Here is a 10,687-nt window from a genome sequence, read left to right on the forward strand (position 1 = left end):
CCGCCTGCCTCCTGACCCTTGCTCGGGCATGACTAATTCCTGCCACCCTGATTCAGGGGAAAAGCCTAACTCACCGAGACACGGAGCAATGGCTGTGCCCATCCTCCCCACCTCATGGCAGGGGCGATGCTCCCCGTTCACACGCAGGGATAAACCTCACAGCGGCTGCAATGGCCTTTTGCCCAGAAAACCTTCCCGTGCCAACAGGTCCCTGTCTGATGGATGCATCCCTCCCAGCTAGCACTTGTTTGGGAGGAGGTCTAGGATTAGGAGAAAAGGTTGCGATTGTTTCTTTTAGAAAGATAGGACAGAGGTGAGAATGGGTGTAAATCATCTCACTGGAGACCTTCAGGAGTGCTGATCTGGCCTCCGGGAGGGGGTATGAAGAGAAACCACCTCTCCAGCTCCCTTCTCCAACTGCCTGTGTTTCAGCTGTTTCTGTTTAAGCCGCTCTATGCCAGGGCCTACAAACAAATAAATCCTTTGCAATGAATGGTGTCCAGGGTCTTCATCTGGGGCATTGGAGAAGGGCTTGGAACAGAGGTACCTGCTGTAAATGCTCCTGCTTGTCAGATGTCACTGGATACCCAAAAGCAGAAGGAAAAGGCCCAATTCCTCAGAAGATGGAAGATCTGCACAAGTTCTTCTGTTAATGCCGCTGCAGAGTCACTAAGAGGTTTCTCTTAACCTCAAAGCGTCCTCTGTGTGCAGAGGAATCCCAAGTTCTGCCGTCAGCCAGCAGAAACCTTTTGTGTTTTTATGAACCTCTCTGCCTGTAAACCCCAACATCTCCCACAAAGATCTGCCCCAAACCTCTGCCCTCCAACCACCGCATTCCGGCATCTCTCCTGCCCTCGCCAGAGACAGCTTCGCTTTGTTTAACAAGGAGAAGCGTGAAGGAGGACATCAGCATGCAACAGGCTGTTATAATGAAGGCAACCAGCAATTGCTCTCTGAAACAACTGTAGGAACAAGATGCTGAGCTACCCGAACCCCAGGGTGGGATACTTCTGGGGAGAGCAGCCCCAAGCCAGGATTGAGGTGGGCTTGGGCAGTAGAACCGCACCACGGGGCCCACAGTCAGGGATGAGCAATGGCAGTAGGCAACACCGGCTTGGTAGGAGCCCCTTTGCCTGCCCAAGCAGAGAGAAAAGGGTAAGGGAGTAGCAACCAGAAAGAAGAAATGCCAGGATGGCGGTAAGGAATATCCCACACCCAGCAAATATTAGAAACTGAGATCATCGCAATGACAAGTAGAAGCATGATGATCTGTGGGCATTGGCTTTAGCAGTAACCAGGGGAAAGCTTGTCATCCAGTAGGAACCACAGAAAATCTCACACTTGCAAAGATTATTTCTGATGGAAATGGCGAAAATATTTCCTCTTTGCTGCAGAAGTGGTTGGCCAAGCTTTCAGTTCTCCATTTAGATGAGAGCCGGATGGGACTTCTTACTGCATGCTGATGAAATACTTTCCATTCTAACTGGAATCGAGGATATTTCAACGAATAGCACAAAATTGCAGCTCAGCGTAAGTAAATAGTTTGTGTTTAACTGTGTTTAAGGAATTAAATATAAGGAACTGATGTAAAGGGAGAGTGAAGAAATTACTTATGGTTTTATTTCTCCTTCCATGGAAGACCTCTGTAAGCAGACAACTTTCTAATCCAGCAGAGAAACACAAGAGAAATTTAAGGGGAGGGCAGGAGGGGAGGAAACACAGGAGACCAGAAAACCCAGCTTTACGAATACAATTTTGAAAAACAAAAAAAAAGTAAAAGCCCATTAGTTAGGAAGGGGAGCAAGTAGCCAAAGATGCCATCTCTTTTTGGCTTGTCTTTGCATAAACCAAACAAGAGGTTATGGTCAAGTACTCAACACAATCAAAATTTAGTGCGCACAGGTGAGAAAAGGAAAAGGAGAACAAATAAGTAAGGAAGAGGTAGATAAGACACATGTAGTCAAACAAAAAGGGCCCAAAGATTCCCCTAACTTCCTCTGGAGCCAGGCTGTGGCCATCTCTGAATCACTGGTGATTAGCAGGACAAACTCACATGGAGTGGGAGAGGTACCAGAAAGCCAGTGATGAGCAAACATGACACTAGTCTTGCATTATCAGATGCTTTTGGCACTGCCTTGCATGTGTCTTTTTAAGAAAACAAGGGAATTAAAGTCTAAAAACCACATTACCCCCAGGGCTGTGCGCACGGTTAAAGGAGCAGAGGGACCATCCTTACTGACCTGATGGCAGGCAGCTGGCAAGGCAGAGGGGGACAAGTCGAGGCACGGTGACATGTGAAGACCTGCGCTGAGAGAGCAGCCAGGAACAGCAGGGACAGTGTGGGGTCAGAGCAGACCCCCAGATATGCTCTGTTCCGGTGTGACAGCTGCTGGTGAGGACCTTGCCCCTTAGGGCCTCCCATTGCAAGAAATAAGCAATAAGAGAAGAGCAAGAAAAGAGCAGCAAGAAAGTCCCCTGTCCAGACAGGGCTGCCAGACAATGTCATGGAATTCATTTAGACTAGAAGAGAAGACGAGGGATAATCTCAGTCATTGTAAGAGGACAGCATCGCTTCTGGTACCCAACCCTGATAAGGAAACTGAGACACAACTGCCTCAGTCTGCGGCCAACTTTAAGACAACCTCCCCAGCTCTGCCGAGAGTTTACCCCGAGGACAAATCCCTGCTCGCTGGCAGAAGCAAGCTGTATTTTTGACCCTGAGCCAGGGCAGAGGGATGCTCTCAGCACCTCTTTCCAGGAGAGGCTGTCAGACAGGCGGGGCTCTGCTTTGCAGCGCTAAAGGGATCACAGCAGCCCTTCTGCCTTCACCATGCACAGAAGAAAGACAGAAGGAAACCACAAGCATGAAAGAAATTAAAGAAACTGCCAACACCACAATCCCATGCAAGGGCAGAGAAAACCACATGGCATTACGCAACATCCATCTGGGAAGTGACACTCATCATTGATAAAAATTATGCAAAAGGGTCCCGTGGCTGGAGGTTGCAAGGAAAACACAGATCAGCCATCAGTCTCACCCTGCAGTGAGCTATCACTGACCCTTGCTTATATTGTTTTATGAGGGTAATTCAGCATTCAGAACGGAATTCCTAAACCGGTCCCCACTGATACCTTTTCAATTCAAATCCCTGAATTCCTCCTCAGAGGATCCTGTGCTGTGCCCTGCACAAAGACCCCCAAACCAGGACAGGGTTTTTTCTATGGTCCTGGATCAAAAATAGACCTCTTCTCCCCCCAGCTTAAGTGACTTCTACACTAGACTGAAAGGAAAGAGAGTGGCAAGAGCAAAAATAATCTCTCCCCAGGCAGGAGGCTGCAGCACACCCGTGTGCACGCATTAAAGAAAAATACAAGGGGATTAGTGCGGTCTAACAAAAGGAGGTAACTTGACGCTGCAGGCACATGTGCCTGACAACCTCCAGCCACCCAGCACAGCTCTGCCAACCCACGGGGGCACTCAGAGCTGGTTACCCTCAGCTCTATGTCCACAAGCTTAGATTGGGCTTTAGACTGGGCCCTGGCCAGTATCTACCCTCACCTTGTCCTTCAGCAGTTTCTGCAACTTGTCGCGTAGGTCTCCACACAGCAGCTTTCCACCTTCGATGTTTTCCCACAATATGACAGGATCCATCTGTAAACAGGGCATACTGCTTCTCAGCCACTGATAATTTATTATACAGAGGGGCTTCTTCAGCACAAGTCACCTCCTCTGGCGACACTCCGAAGTTTTGGCCCTCTGGCCAGTCCATGATCACTTCCAGAATTCCCGGGCGGTCGGGGTTTCCCATCCGAGCTCGTTGCATTACCAGTGCGACCCACTTACTCCATGTAGCATCAGTTGTGTGATGTGTAGAGGGGACCCTCCTTTTGACCACCCAGCCCAACACAGGCAACTGAGGGGCCAAAAGAAGCTGTGCTTCAGTACCAAACTTCCAAAGCAGCTCAGCTTCCTTCATATGCTGCTAATATTTCTTTTTCAGTTGGAGTGTAACGGGCTTCAGATCCCCTATATCCCCGGCTCCAAAACCCTCGAGGTCGACCTCGAGTCTCTCCAGGTGCTTTCTGCCAGAGGCTCCAGGTGGGGCCGTTATCCCCGGCTGAGGTGTAAAGCACATTTTTCACATCTTGTCCTGCCCAGACTGGCCCAAGCACTACTGCACGGACTATCTCCTGTTTAATTTGTCCAAAGGCTTGCTGCTGCTCAGGACCCCATTCAAAGTCATTCTTCTTCCAGGTCACTCAATAGAGAGGGCTTACGATCAGACTATAACCTGGAATATGTTTTATTCCACCCAGAGATGGCTGCAGCCTCAGCTTCTCTCACCCTCTCCCAGACTCCCCATATTGACTCCAGGTCCCCAGCCTCAAACACCCCTTGCTCCTTAAGGCAAGCACATACATTTCTTCAAACAAAACCAGGGAAGAGAAACGCTGTGTGAGCAGAGCAAGCATTTACTCTGCTTCACCTAAATGTAAATACATCCCTCTGTACGTAGCAGGATTCAGAGCACAAGGCACAGTGAAACACCCAGGTTAGAAGCTCACTCACCGGCCCACTGGCACCTTCTTGACGCACTGGAAACCCAGGTTCACTCTGCCCCAGCCCCCCCAAACAGAACCTGCAGCCTTCCCCTCTGCTCTCAAGCAATACCTACCCCACACACCCCTGGCCCCCATCCTGCTATTTGTCTCCTGTGCCTCATGACTTGCACCCGCAGCCCTGCTCCACGCCTGTGCTCAAGTGGAGGAACACCCTGGGGCTAATTCGCACTAGGGCTGGTTTTGGTTTTGCAAGGGGACAGGGGCTCTGGTCTCCCAGATGTACTGACCCACAGCTCTTCCATGCAGTTTGGCAGAGCTAGGGGCTCCCAGCTACTGCCTCTGCAGAGATATGCGCCTGCCCACATGAATACATGGTTGGGACTTTAAAAAGAAGTTGTCTGACTGCAAGAAGTGATTTCAGTTTTGAGTTTGCAGACACCAACTATCATTGCCTCCTGCACCCAGACGGCAGATTGCATAAGCCCCATTTCCATGAAAACAGGCTAAAAATAAAAAATTACCTAAACTTATATAGCTGGGGTTATCTCATAGCAATTGCTTCTGTCTTTCTTCTCCACTTTTTGCCCTTGATGAGACCTTCTGGCAGAGAGTTTCACATGTTAATTATGCCTTGTGTCAAAGTATTTCTCTCTAGTGCACGGTTTCTCTCTTTAAATGGCCTGAACCACATAGATGTCCCTTTCTTCTTCTGCGTGAAAGGGTAAATAATCAATACTGAATGTTTATTTTTAAGCTCCCTTCATCTATTTGCCCCACTCTTTTAAATCTTTCATCTCCAAGTCACTAAATGCTTTCATCACCTGGCTCAAAGTCTTCTGTGTCAGCTTTATCCACCTCTGAGTCAAAATGATCAGAGCTGAATGTGGCATTCGGAGATCATCCTGCTGGTTTCTACATCAACATTATGGCATTTGGAGAATTAGTTTCTGTCCCATCCTTCACGCACTCCAATATTCTGCTTAATCCTTGGACTTGCAGCACCAAAGATCAACTCTAGAAAATAAGGCAATGTTAAGTCTCATTTTCTAAAGAAAATGGCATTTAGGAGACCTGAATGTCATTGAAGAGGAATGGAACAGAGGTTTCTAAGTCACATGGGCTAAATACTCAGGACCCAAATATCTTTAAAATCTGGCCATAAACTCAAAAACATTACCACAGGCCTTTTTCTCCCCCAAGTAGCTGTAGTTCATTTGACCTTAGAAACAGAAATTAGTATTTCAAATGCTTCCTGAGTGAATGTCATCTGCTAGCATGTTGCTTCATCAACTAACTCTGTTAAACCCATCTTCTCCAACCCTGATTAATATAAATAATCTTGTATTTTGCAGACACATGCCTCGCACTGAACTCCCCTCTCCAGATCCTCAGGCATGGCACCAGATACAACATATTCGCAGTACATCACACAGGGTTGGTCCTGACGCACACCAACGCTAACCTAATAGCTTCCTTTTATAAGTTCACAGATATCTGTGACGAAGGAAATGCAGTAGATCTCACTCGTCTGGGCTTCAGTAAGACATTTGAAATGGTGCCACATAGTAAATTATTAGCTAAGCCAGAGAAGATGTGACTGGCATATGAAATGTAAAGTGGGTAAAGAGCCGCCTGAAAGGGACATGGTAATTGCTTCAGCTGAAAGGGGATGTGTTAGACTGAAGGGGGTTTACCAGTACAGTTCCTTGAGTTTCTGCCTCAAAAATTATTCTGCTTAACATTTGCATTAATGATCTTGGCACAAAAAGCAGGAGAATGCAAAGGAAATTTGCTGATGAGGCAAAATGAGATGCTATCATCAATCTAGAAGAAGCCAGGCTATCGCACAGAAAGATGATAATGACCTTGAGGACTGGAGTAATGGAGAAGGGATTTGATTCAGCAGTGCAGACTGTACGGTCATGCTGTTGGGGACAAGGGATAACAGTAGCAGCCGTTCCAGTTTGGAAATGTCTGGGGCAGGGAAAGACCCATGCTACAAATCGCAAGACTGTGACAAGACCCTGGTGTTAACGACACGAGAAGAATCAAATGCAAAGAGCTTGGGTTGAGGGGTTAGGAAAATGAGGGACTGAGCTGCGTGAATGCATCGGAGTCAACACCAGGGGTGGAAAAGAGGTGTAGTGGACACTGCTGGTGTAGACACATGGCTGGAAAGTGGCTGGGAATACAAAGAGATGGGAAATTAGATTTCCACATGAAAGTAGTAAGTTTCTCACGCGGGTTTCAGACCCAAGTGGGGCAGATAAAAACCAACCACCGCTCAAACGGGTATCAGTCCTACTGTGCAACCAGCATGCTTGAGAAGCTGGCCAGATTAGAGGTGTGATCTTGCTTCTGAATTTGAACTGGTTTGCCTTTACAAGGGCCTATTCACAGAAGCGTTTTAAAGTCCTATTTTAAAAGCTGTCACTAACCACCATATTGTTTTGGAATCAAATGTTCTACAAGGTTGTACAAACACCGTCAGCCCGGGCGGATGGCAGCTGCCTGCTCTCTTATTCCCAGGACAAATGCTAGATTCACTTGTTCCCCTCCAGGCCTGGAGGTGGTTTCAGTGGTTGTGGGTTTTTGGTATGTGATTAACTGCTTCACGCTGAAACCCCTCTGGCCTGCGCAGCTCAACCATTCAGTCTGGAATCACTGAATAATAGCACTTCTTACAAATTTCCTCCAGAGCATCCCTGTTGGACACTCCCATCTCTAACAGCTCCTCTTTCCCTGCCCTGGAAGAGCAGGGCTGAGACAGACTCTCATAGTGCGGACACCCCCGTCTCCTACACTGACTACTCGCTGCTTCTGCTCCCCAGGAATGAATTCAGTTTTGCGGTTGCAACCTTTTACTCCTCACAGTCCCTGTATTTACCTTTCCCACCCCGCTGTCCTTCCTGCCTCATCCCCAGGAACACGGTCACCTTCACCACAACACCTAAGCACATCAAATCTCCTTTGGGATCATCAGGGGTTTCTATTCCTCTCTCTTTGGTTTCCTCTGCATACTTGGCTCTGATCATCTCCTGCAAGTCCCTCAGAGCTTCCTGGGCTGCCTCTCTTGCTGAGTCAAAAGATTTTTATAACGTTATTTTAAATTTTCAGGCTTTTTCTATTGACTTCCTCTTTCTCTGGAACCTCCCTTTCGAAATTACCGGCACAAGACTATTTTCTGGGGTCAGCTTGTATGCCTTTCCCCTTGCTCCTTTCAACCACAAGACATGGGACTGAATCACACTGTAGGCAGGATTATTTAATGGTCCCTCCCGGTCTCTCACTTCTATCGCCCCCCCCCAGTCTGTGAACCCCAACACCCACAGCATCCCCCCACTCCCATGGCCCAGCCACAAAGCTGTCTCTTTGGACAGTCTCTTCCACTTTTCAGCTGAAGGGGACTGATTTTTCCTTCTGTGAATTCCCCAGTGAGAGCACAGAGATTTATGGCCCGGCAGGTAACAAGCTGTCACATCTTGGCTTTGCTTTTAGGACCAAGCCTGGACTAATGGCAACCATTAGCCCTTTACTATCTTGCAATCTCCATGCCCTAACCCTGCTGGGTGTAATTCAGCATGACAAAGCCTTCTCCTCCCAGGAGAGGTTATCTCCTGATTCAAAGTGCTCTTTGGTGTGAAAACTACTTTCTACCCCAGTCTAAATGCCTCAGTGCACTCCCGGGGGTGGGCTCCCCACTGTGCCCAGAGCCCCTCCAAAAAGCTGAGCCTGCTACCCCTGAAAATGCCCTGCAGGAAGATGGAAAGGAGACCAAAGAGTGCAGAGAACCAGAAATAACAACACATAGCTGAGCCTTGCCTCTGGGCCTGCCTTTTGCCCGTGGAGCTGTGTGAAAATAGTCTGACCTGTGATTTTTGCCACCGGAGACTCATCACAGCTGTCCACATGCCACGACTGTGTCCCCACCATACTCCCCACCACCAAGAGCAGCAGGCTGGGAGTATATGTGGCAATGGCAAATTAAGGGTGCTAGCCTAGTACCCCCCCCGAGGTTTGAGCACAAGTGCCAGGGGTGCTCTGGGAAGGACACAAGTAGTTGGCAGCTGCCTCCAGCAACGGAGAACAAGTGTCTTGGGCACAAAAGACTACAATAGACTTTGCTGGCTCAGAGCGCATGAGGCTAGACAGAAGCGAGGTAGCAACAGAGTGAGATGCAGGGATGGCAGCCTGTTTGCAAGGAAGAAGAGGAAGAAGCCTGCTTGTGTGTAGTTCTGCAATGGCAGTCCGCGAAGGCAGGATGTGAATTCATCATGCTGCTGGTGACCGGACTCCTTAACAGCAGCAGTGCAGGCAGGAGGAGGCCAAGAGCAGATGACTTGGGGGTCAGCCACATGCGCTGTGGTGCCCACCTTCCAGGGCCAGATTAACCCTGGATCCAGGCTAGGTGAATATGAACTGTCTGGTCTTTTAAGAGACAGATCCCTGGGGAAGACATACTGTCTCTAAGGGCTAAACGCATTTGCTCACTCCCACAGGTCCGATCAGGAACACCCTGCTGAGCAAGAATACACCATTTCCCCTCTAAGGTTTTTATAAGGGCAGGGAGAGCCCCTTGGGGTTAGAGCAAGTGGTTTTTCAGAGAAGCACAGAAAATGGGGCTGGGGAGAGTCATCAGCTTCCACACAGAAAATCAGCACTCACTGTGTCACTCCAGGAACACAATTCCTCGCTCTCCGGGTGATCTACTACCGCTTCCTCACTGCTGCAATATTTTTTCTTCCATTTTTGCTGTAGTTTGAGACCAGAACATCATGTCTTATCCAGCACGAAAACAAAGGATGAATTTGTTCTTTCCTCCTTGCAGTGACCCTTGTAGACTGTTCTCAGGCCTCTCCCACCCTCTTTACACACCACAATTCTTCCACGCTCTGCAAATTTATCAGGCCTGTGCTTGTTCAAAATAGCATTAATGAAAATATCACATAGCACAGGACCTGTGGGGTCCCACATGCTTCTGGCAGTCACAGATAAAATCCACTCAGAAGGCCATTTTCACAGTCTGATGATGACAACAATGTGTTACAGGATTTTTCTGTAATATGGGGAGTAGCTCATACCCATGGGACTAAGCTGTTTGTGCAGTAATCACTTCTCAGAGTACACCGCTTGCACATTTTGAATCCCCATCAAAAATTATGTCAGGTTCAACACCAGGAAGAGAATACAAGCAAGTTCAGGCTAGTGTGGGAACACAGAAATTGGCAGAGATGCCCAAGGAGCAAGGCAGGGTTTCCAAGCCAGGTCTTTCTGAGGAGTTGTACAGCTGTGTTGTCTAGCTGTGCGGCAGAGCGGCATTGCAGCACCATCTGCTGACTGCTGCCTCCAGGTCCACAGCTCTTCACCAGTCAGCTGTATGCCGGGCCTTGAATGTTCAAAGATGCTGACAACATCATCAGATAAATACCTCGCTCTTTAGGGTGACAAATCTTGCAATTCCTGATTAGAACAAGGTATCTGTGTTCTCTTCCCTGCTTTGGGGGAAACCAGGGTTCACACTTCTCATACTTCCTTCAACTGAAAGACAATCTCACATCCTCCTCAACACATCTGTAGCTACCTGTTTTAAGAAGTGGTCAATACTGCAAGTGAGTATGAGCATCAGAAGCATCAACATACAAAGTTTAATTGCTGCAAATATTTATTTAGGTTTTAAGCAAACTAATGCCCAGGTGGCACTTCTCTTTGCAGTGCCCTCCCAGCAACAGCCCAGTACATCTGACTTCATCTGTGGTTGTGCAAGCATTTCTCCAGCAGATTCCATCTCCTCTTGCCCCATCTAATCTTTCAAACACCCATACAAGTGTGGAGGACCATGGTGCTGCACATGAGCAAAGCACAGCAAGAATACCTGTGAGCCAGGAGGCTGAGAACAGTTTTTGCAGACAGGCTTCATTTTTAAGCTGGCAGCAGTGTGACCCTGTCCTTTTCTTCATTGTGATATACAGGACCAAGTCCAAAGAAATAAACCAATCATGCATGTGGAGCGGTTCTCTTCCTCTATGCCCTATACCATGATGTAGCTCAGATATGACAGCAAAAGGAAGCCCCAGGACATGTGGCAGAATGAGGGTACAAGCTTACTTATCTGTGGCAAAACAAG

The sequence above is a fragment of the Gavia stellata genome, chromosome 25 (assembly GCF_030936135.1).
Source record: "Gavia stellata isolate bGavSte3 chromosome 25, bGavSte3.hap2, whole genome shotgun sequence".
Lineage (NCBI taxonomy): Eukaryota > Metazoa > Chordata > Aves > Gaviiformes > Gaviidae > Gavia > Gavia stellata.